Raw genomic sequence first — 10,059 nt, forward strand, 5'->3', positions numbered from 1 at the left:
TTTCGCATAATTAACTGCTTTCTGGCAACAAGTTCAAAGCTATTCTGAGGAACTGGACTCATTTGCTTTTCCCTGGCATTCAGCTTCTCTTTCAGTTTGATAATTTGTCAGGAGGTAGGTCATTTGGTTTTTGCCTGCTGACTTTGAATACAGTCCAGGATTTATACACAAAGACTGCTGAAAGAATGCCATCCTGACTGAAATAACCTTTGTGGTGGAGAATGTCTCTTGTAATTAAACTGCAGAATCAAAGTTCAGCTGTGTGATGAGAAAGTATCAAGTCTTAGGATTAGCAAGTGAAAGGTCTTCAAACAACAGACTCATGGTCAAAAAGAAATGCATCAAGGAGGCCAATAGCCTCTGTGTCAAAAGCAGAAAGAAGCTTTTAGTCTAATGGAAGAACCCTTTTATTGGGTTTAATGTGGAAGAGTCCATTAAGTCTAAATTTACATGTAAGGGGATAATAAAATCAATAGACATCCAGTACTTAACTACCTAGGATACATATGAGGATGTGTGTAGATAAATCATTAAAATGAGTAGGTGTTAATATCTGACAGGAAAAAAGTGATACATTATGCAAAGATTTAAAAGACAGTAATTAATAATGAGCTTTTTCTAAAAAGCTCAGGAAAGCTGAAAATGTAAAAAATCCACATGGGTCAAGAAGATTAACTCTGCAGGAGCTGGCAACATAAAAAAAGAGAACAGTCTGCAAATGCTTGCACCTCAACACCTGAGCACAGCTTAGTTTGGAGATCCTAAAATCCCTGTTTAGAAGGGTTTTGTTTTGGACTGTTTGCCATATTAATTTAACCTGTTAGCATTAACATTTGCTTATTAGTTTAAAAGAATAATGGGAACTTCTGAAACTGATTTGTCAACTGAAGTAAAACTCAAATCAAAGTGATGATTTTGGATCCCCTTGACTTTGATGAGTTGCTAATTTATTACATTCATTTTTTCTTCCACTTCCACTGGGACCTGCTGTGATAGGGCAAAGGGTCAGGGCTAAAACATAGACAGAGACCTACATTAACACCTATAGTCCAGGGATAGTCAACTCCAGGCCTCGAGGGCCAGTGTCCTGCAGGTTTTAGATGTGTCCTTGAGCCAACACAGCTGATTTAAATGGCTAAATTACCTCCTCAACATGTTTTGAAGTTCTCCAGAGGCCTGGTAATGAACTAATCATTTGATTCAGGTGTGTTGACCCAGGGTGAGATCTAAAACCTGCAGGACACCGGCACTCGAGGCCTGGAGTTGCCTACCCCTGCTATGGTCAATCCAGAGTAACATAACATGTATTTTTTTGTCAGTAGAATGAAGCCAGAGTACATGGAGAGAACCCACATTTGACAGAAGGGAGCCCACTTAAATTCCACACAGATAGGCCCCAGCTGGTGGATTCAAACCCAGGGCTTTCTTGCTCTAAGGCAAACCCATGCGCCACTGTGCTGCCCAGTTGTAGATTTAAATGGATAAAATAAATAACATTTGCTTTAATCATATGGAATGTGCTGTTAAAACTTTGGCTGGAGTCCATGTCTGACTAACTAAAGTGTGTATGTAAGTGGTAAGATGAAAAAGGTTTTGAGGCCTGTTGAACACAAAGGATCGTGGCAATCCAACTAGTGCCTCTGGTAACTTTCATGAGTCAAGATTGCATGTGGCATCACCTGATCTGCATCGAGACCTGTGTTACACAGTTTTTCATCTCTTGAAAGTGCAATTTGTACCCGGTCAAAGTCTCTGAGGATCTCTGTTAATAGATGACCAACCGTTGTGTTGAGGATTGTTCTGCTATCTCAAAGCCAGAAAGATCAGAGGGGTGACCATCAGCAGTGTCAGTGATTTTCTTGAGGTTCATTTGTAGACCATTAATGTTTCTCCCAGGACCAATGCAGTCTACTGCTACAACATCCTGAGGCGCCTGAGGGAGGGAACTTAAACTAAGACACGACAGTATGCAAGATTTTTGGCACCAACACAAATGTTACTCCCTCCCACCTAGCTCACCAGATTTGGCTCCCTGTGAATTCATGCTCTTCTCCCAATTTTTGATACAGTGTAGGATATTCAGCATGTGACGCAGATGGTGTTTAATGCGCTTTCTAAATAGGACTTCCAGTGAGTGCTCCAGGCGTGACAGGAGCCCTGGAGTGGTGTATTGCTGCGCAAAATGACTAACAGCCAACTTTAGATTAGGTATGGTTTTTGCTTTAATGGATGCAGTCAATGAGCTTTTTGACTGCAGCTTTTAAATGCATAATCTAGATGGTATTCAAGTATACATTAAAAAGTTCAACAACAATCTCTCCATCTAATAAATATGGAATCAAGCTGTCACTCTAGCAAAAATGTGTTCTGCAGCAATACAAGAACCTGCAGCTCACCAGCTCACTTTATTAATGAGGCATTGATAGCAGACTACCTAGATGGAAGCAACTCTGAGTAAGACACACGAGAGTTTCCTTAGAATTTGTCAATATAAAGCAGCCGCATCACTGAGCGCTAAAAGCAATCCAAATTCTTTCATCTCCAATAAATAATCAGTGTATCTGTTCACTCAGGTTTTATAAGAATTAGATGCTAGCAGGTTAGCTGCTAGTTTCTATCGAGATGATGTAGACCACTTTCTGACTGAAAGATTTTTGGGGAAAAAAACAACCCTCAAGTGTACAGCTCTGCTGTCACTTTGGACATAAAATAAAGAACAACAAACTAAACAGCAGTGATTTTTGTTGGTTTCTGAAGTTAGGCTAGCTGACATATAATAGTCTGCTACCTGGTGGCTATGGTTAGGATAATATAAAAACATTAGCACATTCGAGATGGAGACTGAGGGTTTACGTTTTTGCCCTAAGTAAATGTCAAACTGAGTTTTTCAAATCGACAGAGAGAAATGCACACACATGGCAGGAAGAAGACACTGAAAATAAATTCAAACTTTGAGTTTAGTCATTAATAATCTCGTGCATGGTTTGGATGACTCTCTATGAACAATTTGTGATCTTGAGCTTCTTATCCTCAATAACTTCTTATTCAATCTGAGAAAGATTCTTTTCTGAAGCTTTCAGTTATTTAGTGTCTGGCAAATTGTGAGCCTGTGGCCTTCTTTATATTTATTAAAACAAGATAAAAACTATTACACACAATAAAACAACAATAGCCTCAATGAATGCAGTAGGACCCAAAAGTTGGGCCGATAATCACTTAAGAAGCAGATATTAAAGAACTGTGGTAGCTTGAGGTGGGTGGATTGTATCAATAAATATTGATAGTATCGATACCAACTCAGGTATTGGTATTGGATTAATATTAGTGCAAGAGGATCAATACTTTGTTTCTATCCTCTAAGTTCAGCATATGTCAATAACACCAAAGCTAACCCTGTCTTTTCTTGGTATTGGATCAATACGAAAATTTTCAGTATTGCACACTACTATTGATAGCAGCAACATTTTTGGGTGGTGCTTCTCAGACGCAGAGACAGGGACACCTTTCATAATTTAAACCAGAATGAATGCACTAAAATATAGAGAGGTCCTTGGGGTAAAAACCTCCTTCACAGTGCAGCAACCTGAGACTGAGGTGGCAGTTTACCTATCAGCACAACTGTGAATCACATCATGTAGACAAGGCTGGTGTGACTTCAGGGCAAGTCTCTAACTGTCTTTGAGGGGCCGAGTCAAAGCCTTTAGATGATCTGTGGAGAAGTCTGGAGACTGCAGTTCACACATGCGTCACATCCAGTCTGACAGGATCTGCCAGGAAGAGTCCAGCTGTGCAAAACCTGGGAACAAATTTCAGTTTTTTTACTTTTAGCATATTTGCAGAAAAAAAAGGAGTCGTGTTTTCACTTTATTATTCGGTATCTAGTAGTAAATTAACAGTGAATTTATAAACAGACACACTCCAAATATGGCAAATGTTAGCCAGGCAAATCACTCTGAGGCTAAACAACCTGAAATCAATCTCTTAATTACAAATCCACTAAAAATGGATTTCTCATGGATCACCAACAAGTAGCACTAAGTAATACATTTGTAATCTTGCCTCAAGAGAGTCATTAGATCTCAGTCACCAGTGCAGGCCAAATGGTCATTGTAGTGCACTGAAACCTCCAGCTGCTCGAACAAAGCCTGGAGGTCATGCAGCTGGCTTCCGCTCACCTTATAATTAGTTATCTAAAGCAGGATGACAGTGATTACTACGTTGTATGTGGAACCATTAATCAACTGAGCAACTGCATAGTGATTAATGTAGCAAATCTTGGCTCACAGGAGGGTTTGAATCCTGAGAATATGTTGGGTAAATGTTTAGAATGAAAAAGAAGCCGAAACACGCACCTCTCTAATGCAATTGGTAAAATCTTTTTTTTTTTTAATAGATAGCAGTAGATACTTTTTTAATTTCACCTGTTGAGAATGAAAAAAGAAAACAAGCAGAAGAAAACGAGAGCAATACAATAAACAACATCATGATGATATATGGGAATATAACAGTAAATACTAAATATTAAACATTATTGTGCAGCACGTAAGATCGACAGCGCACAGTGTGCTTTCAGGTAGGAGCCAAAAAGGGTGTAGTTTGTATCTGTGAGCACCCGTGTGTACACCTGTGAGCATGGACGCGCTTCTTTTAAAAGGTTCCTTCATGTAATGATCTGCTAGAGGGTGTGGGGGGGCCACAGCCCCGTCCACCAGGGCATGAAACAGGTATGGAGGAGATCAAAACTCCAGACATCCAGAGGCCCTCAGAACACAAGAGACCAAGGAAGACCAACAGAGGGGCAGCCGCGCCACTGTCCCAGAAAGAGCTGAGGAGAGTCCCAGATGAGGGCTCACTCAGCAGCCGCGGAGCAGAAGCCAGGGGGAGTTGCAGTGACGCGCCCGTGAGCTCCGCCGGCAGCCGAGGGCACCCCACCTCCGAAGTGGCCCGAGCGAGCCCCAGGCTCCAGGCCCCGATAAGCAGCCACCAAGGAGTGAGCCGGTGTGTACCTGGACGCCCATCCCCGGACACAAAGAACCACCAACGCACCGATGTCTGAGGGCGTCTGCCACTGGCAGGGGAAGTGGTGGGGGAGATAGGCCTCCATACCTTGGAGGACCTGGGATGTCCCCAGAGAGGTGCCATCTGATACCCGACCTGACATATGGACACAGACATACAGGCACATACAGACACAAACATCCATTCCCACCCTCATGCTCTCATATGCAATTACTCAACACTCACCCAACGTGGAGACAGACATAGAGAGACACTGTACACACAATCACACTCCCCAAGCGTACTCTAAGCCCCGGGTCTAGGTACCCTTGCCCCTGGAGGGGGAACTGCACCCAGACCCAGGTGGTGTTACCCTTTTTCCCTGCAGTGGGGAGAAGCAGACCGCCCTGACTCTGCAGCAGCAGGGAGGCCCCACATTCCAGACCCCAGTCGGACGGCCAACTTCTCCTCCTAGCACACCACCACCCCCCCCCCCCCCCCACCCCCCCCCACCACCCCTGCAGGAGCAGGCCACAGAGAACGGGGGTGAGAGAAGACTCCAAACCTCCCTCTGCCCGCTCATATGTGTTGATGCATGTGTGTTCTAAGGTGCATTTAAAACCCAGGAGGGCATGGAGCTACCTGCCAGAGAGCAGCAGGTAAGCGCATAGCCCCTCCTGCTAGCCCTCAATGTCTACGTGTATTTAAAATACGTGTATTTAAAATTGAGAGGTGGGCAACGATGCCAGGGGTGAGGTGTACACCCTGATGGTCTTTTGGATTCCGTGTAGCGTGCCCACCCCCAAGATCCTATATGAATGTGTTATGAGAGTGTAAGTAATGTGAATGTCTAAGTAGTGAGATAAGTGGTAAAATCTTAATATACTGTAGCCAAGAGAAAAAAAAGAAAAGCTGATGACAGTCATCATCTGGTGATAATTTCTGCTTCTGTCTGGATTCAGGTTCATTTAGCATGATTGTTCACAGGATGGGGCTTTAATGTGAACAGAAGATGCATAATTTTGCAAACAAACCATTAAATTTAGACACAACCTGCGAAAGGCCATTTGGAATCATTTGCAATGCTGTCGCCTGCCGTCATTAGCGAAGCAGTGACTAAGAAATAAAAGTCATAGTGGTAAAAACAAAGACATCAGTGCCACACTGTTTTAGAATAAACAGAGTGGCAATGAATACAAAATTAGACCCAAACTATCTCCAAATTAAATTCTGGGTAAAAAACATCATATAGTTTCCTTTTTGTTTGGGGTTTGATGAAAATGCAATTTTTTCTGTTGTCTTGTTTCTCTGTAACATCAACTCTTTGTTTGCTACCTACATTTCACATGACAAACTGTACCTAGATACACAGACTCCAACAAATGAAACAACAATTTTGGTTATTATGAGCAGCAGATTGTGTCTGTTGTATTTTCTGGCATATTACAGACACAATTGACCATAACCACACTAATTTCTTTAATGGTCCACATAACAACAGTAGAACAACAGATTTTTGAGCCAATTCATCCCTCATCCCTAGGTTATGTATTTTGGCTTTGAAAAGGCACGGCCTCAGGTTATTTATGATCCTCATACAACAAAAACACATGCAAGTTTTCATACTGTCGATGTATCAAAAGACAAAAGAAGGCCTGATTGATATGATTTGCTTGCTGTTTTTGTTTTACGAAAGCGAATGTGGTGGTAATGAAAACCTGACTCTACAAAGCTGTGTGTAAGTACAGTGACTCCTAGGAACAAAGGAAATGCAGGACAGAAAGCACAAACATTAATGAAAACAAGTCGAGCTTCCAGAAATTCAACAAATGCTGAAACTAAGTAGACAAAACGTGTTCTTACAAGGAAAATGCTGCAGGAACAGAAAAAAGAAAGTGCGCCATTTTAGAAGGGGGAAGCGATACGCTCTTCATGTCACACACAGATCAAAACAAGAGATCGTCTACTGCATTCGTTTTGCAGCATTAATGACTTCAAAACTCTTCAAGGGCGTCTGCACAGGAAGTGATTAGCTCATCGTGCATTGTTTTGTCGCTGGCTGCTAGCTAACATTCCGAACTCCAGTTGCCTAGGTAACCCTCTAATGTATTTCCTACTCTGTCTTCAGTCAATCAACAGTATCCTCCACTCATTGCTATAGTTGCTGGAATTGCTTGCCTTGAAGCTGAGAAAACTTTAATTCCTGTTTTATAGTACCATGGTTGTATTCTTTGGCATAGATATTTGCCCAATGAGCGCTTACTAGGAGGGGTTTCAACCTACATAAATGTGCTCCAGTGCAGTTCTCCATAAATACTACAGCACGTAGCTCTCCCTATGCCTGCCACTAACAATAAAAACTTTATGGAGAGGTGCATAAGTCGAATACTGATTACTTGATATAACTGAGGCAGAACGGAGCAATAGCAGAGTCCAGAAAGTTCACTAGAAACAGGAGAGGATAAAAAAAAAAGAAACATCACAAAATACTGCATGAGAGGTACAGACAATTGCTGCAATGGACACTTTTTTTTTTTTTACTTGGTTTCACTTCTGCTCTTTGTTTGTGATAACTTCTTGTTCTCTGTGGCTTGCTGAAGGACCAAAAACAGCACAACTGATGCAATTATGGTTCAGGCCGGTCGTGCCACATACTCTGAGTACTGCCTCCACCTGGCAACAGATGCTCTCTGCAGGTAGATGAGCTGCCTGTAGCTCCCTACACACTGCCAGCAGAGAACCATTTTCATCTTATTGCCTGAGACCTGCCTGACTGACGTCATTTACTTTCTCTGGTCTCTGCTGTTAGTCATTTCCCATGTGCCATATTTTGTAGACTGGGTAGCTGTTGTTGCATGCTGAAATCTCAAAATTGGCTAAAGAGAGATGAAGAAGACAGTGCAGGCAGGGTGGAGTGGGTGGAGCGAGTGGAGATAAGTGTCAGGGGTGATTTGTGACAGAAGGCTAGCAGCAAGAGTGAAAGAGAAGGTTTACAGGATGCTAGTGAGACCTGCGATGATGCATGGTCTGAAGACGGTGGCACTGACAAAAAGACAGGCCAAAGGGGAGGTGCCAGAGTTTAAGGTGTTGAAGATTTTTACTGGGAGTGACATGAATGGACAGGATTACAAACGATTACATCAGAGGGACAACTCAGGTTGAGCAGTTTGGAGACAAAGTTAGAGCTGCAAGACAGAAATGGTTTGGAAGTGTGCAGAAGAGGGATCGTGGATATATTGGATAAAAGATGTTGAAAATGGAGCTGCCAGGCAGGAAGACAAGAGAAAGTCCACAAAAGAGGTTAATGGATGCAGTAAAGGAGGACATGCAGAGGATTCATGTGACAGAGGAGGATGCTAGAAATGCTAGAGGGTGAGATGGAGGCAGATGATAGACTGTGGTGACCCCTAAAGGGAGCAGCTAAAAGAAGAAAAGGCTATTCATAGTTGTTAAGTATTTTTCTGTCTTGCTAGTAGGTTAAATCTAGTCCATTGTGGCAAGCTCACAATGCAATAATATTATTTAGCATTCCTCTATTGACATGAGGTCCGTTTTCCACCACCACCAAATCACATGGCTAGAGTCTGGCCACGTAGTACACCAAAGGTGGAGGAGAAGCAAACTTATATGTGTTTGCATACAATGGAAGTAAATTTAAATTCATAAGATATGAAAGCTCATACCAGTCTTTTCATATCTGAGAGGGTTCCCTTTTAACAAAGAAGTGAAAATTCTCTTCTGCATCACCTAAAACGTCACCGATTGAAGAGAGATCAGGGCTCTAACAAATAGAAATATGCAGCAAAATACTTATTTATTCCTGATATTGTCATAATTATTTTCAGCAGGTTAGATATATGATCCTCCTGTGTCTAGACAGCACACAATGAGCTAGCTAAACAACAACAGCCCGTTATAAGCTAACACTATGTTAGGCTTGGGAAAATTTCCCCTCTGATTACATCAGAGTTTATTCTCCCAACAATGTTAGATCCACTTCAGAGAAAGTGTCACTAATGCTACCGAAGAGCAACTAACAACAGCTAACAGCAGTTACACACTGTAACTTTAAAGCAGCTTTGATATAGCGGTGGGCAAGTGAGCAGTGTGACTGCTACATGTGCATAAGAACAACAGTAGTATCAATCCTTACCTGAATGTCCAGAAATTTTATCTGAGTTTATCTGTGAAAATCCCTGCAGTATGAATATCAGGGGGTTATTTAGTTAAAATGAAGCAGCATGAGTTTAAGAGCAATGGCTTGGAAGGTCTCATTAAAATATTAACAAAATGCCAAAATGTCTGCTAAATTACAGGCTAATTTCAGTTGTTTCACACTCGAGTTTAAATGTATTCAAATCAAGACAAGCTAAAAGTCAGTGTTCAGTTACGCAATGTGTGTCATAAAACATGGTTTTGCTTTAAAGTTGGTCTCAAACCAAAAGGTTGAGAAAGCACTCTGTAGGAATAATATTAGTTGCACAGATTGATCTGTGGTATTGTCATGTCTTTGTATCCTGTAGTTTTAAGATAAGATAACCTTTATTAGTCCCACACGTGGGAAATTTGTTTTGTTTAAAAAGAAAAGATAAAGTAGCTGCAAATTGTCTTTCTTTGTCTAGACTTCTGCATAATGTTCTTGATTCCTACTGATCAGCGAGTGATCACTGGTGGAAATGAACACAGAGACTAACAATTAACAAATGCACTGGAAACAGGCAGTCAGGCATGCACTCTCAAAGACACACAAACACTCCAAAGTCTCCCCTACCGAGACGTCTGCCGGGTGATTTGTCATTCTCTTCTCCCATACCAGTGAAAGGGCCTCGTGACGACATGTCATCCATTACAGAACATTTTGTTGAGCTGCTTTTCTCTTTCTCTGACAACCTGCAATTATATCCACATCCTCTGAGAAATCAATCCACACTGCCAGCCTCGCATTAAAGGCAATTCAGAGCTTTTGAAAAGTCTTGTCAGGAACGAATTGGAGGTCCAGGCCCTGTGCTGTCATACTAACTCTGACTGCTTAGAAAGAAGCCTCGGAAAGACGATCAGATA

Source organism: Aulonocara stuartgranti (genome assembly GCF_965226115.1).
Source record: "Aulonocara stuartgranti genome assembly, chromosome: 18".
Classification (NCBI taxonomy): domain Eukaryota; kingdom Metazoa; phylum Chordata; class Actinopteri; order Cichliformes; family Cichlidae; genus Aulonocara; species Aulonocara stuartgranti.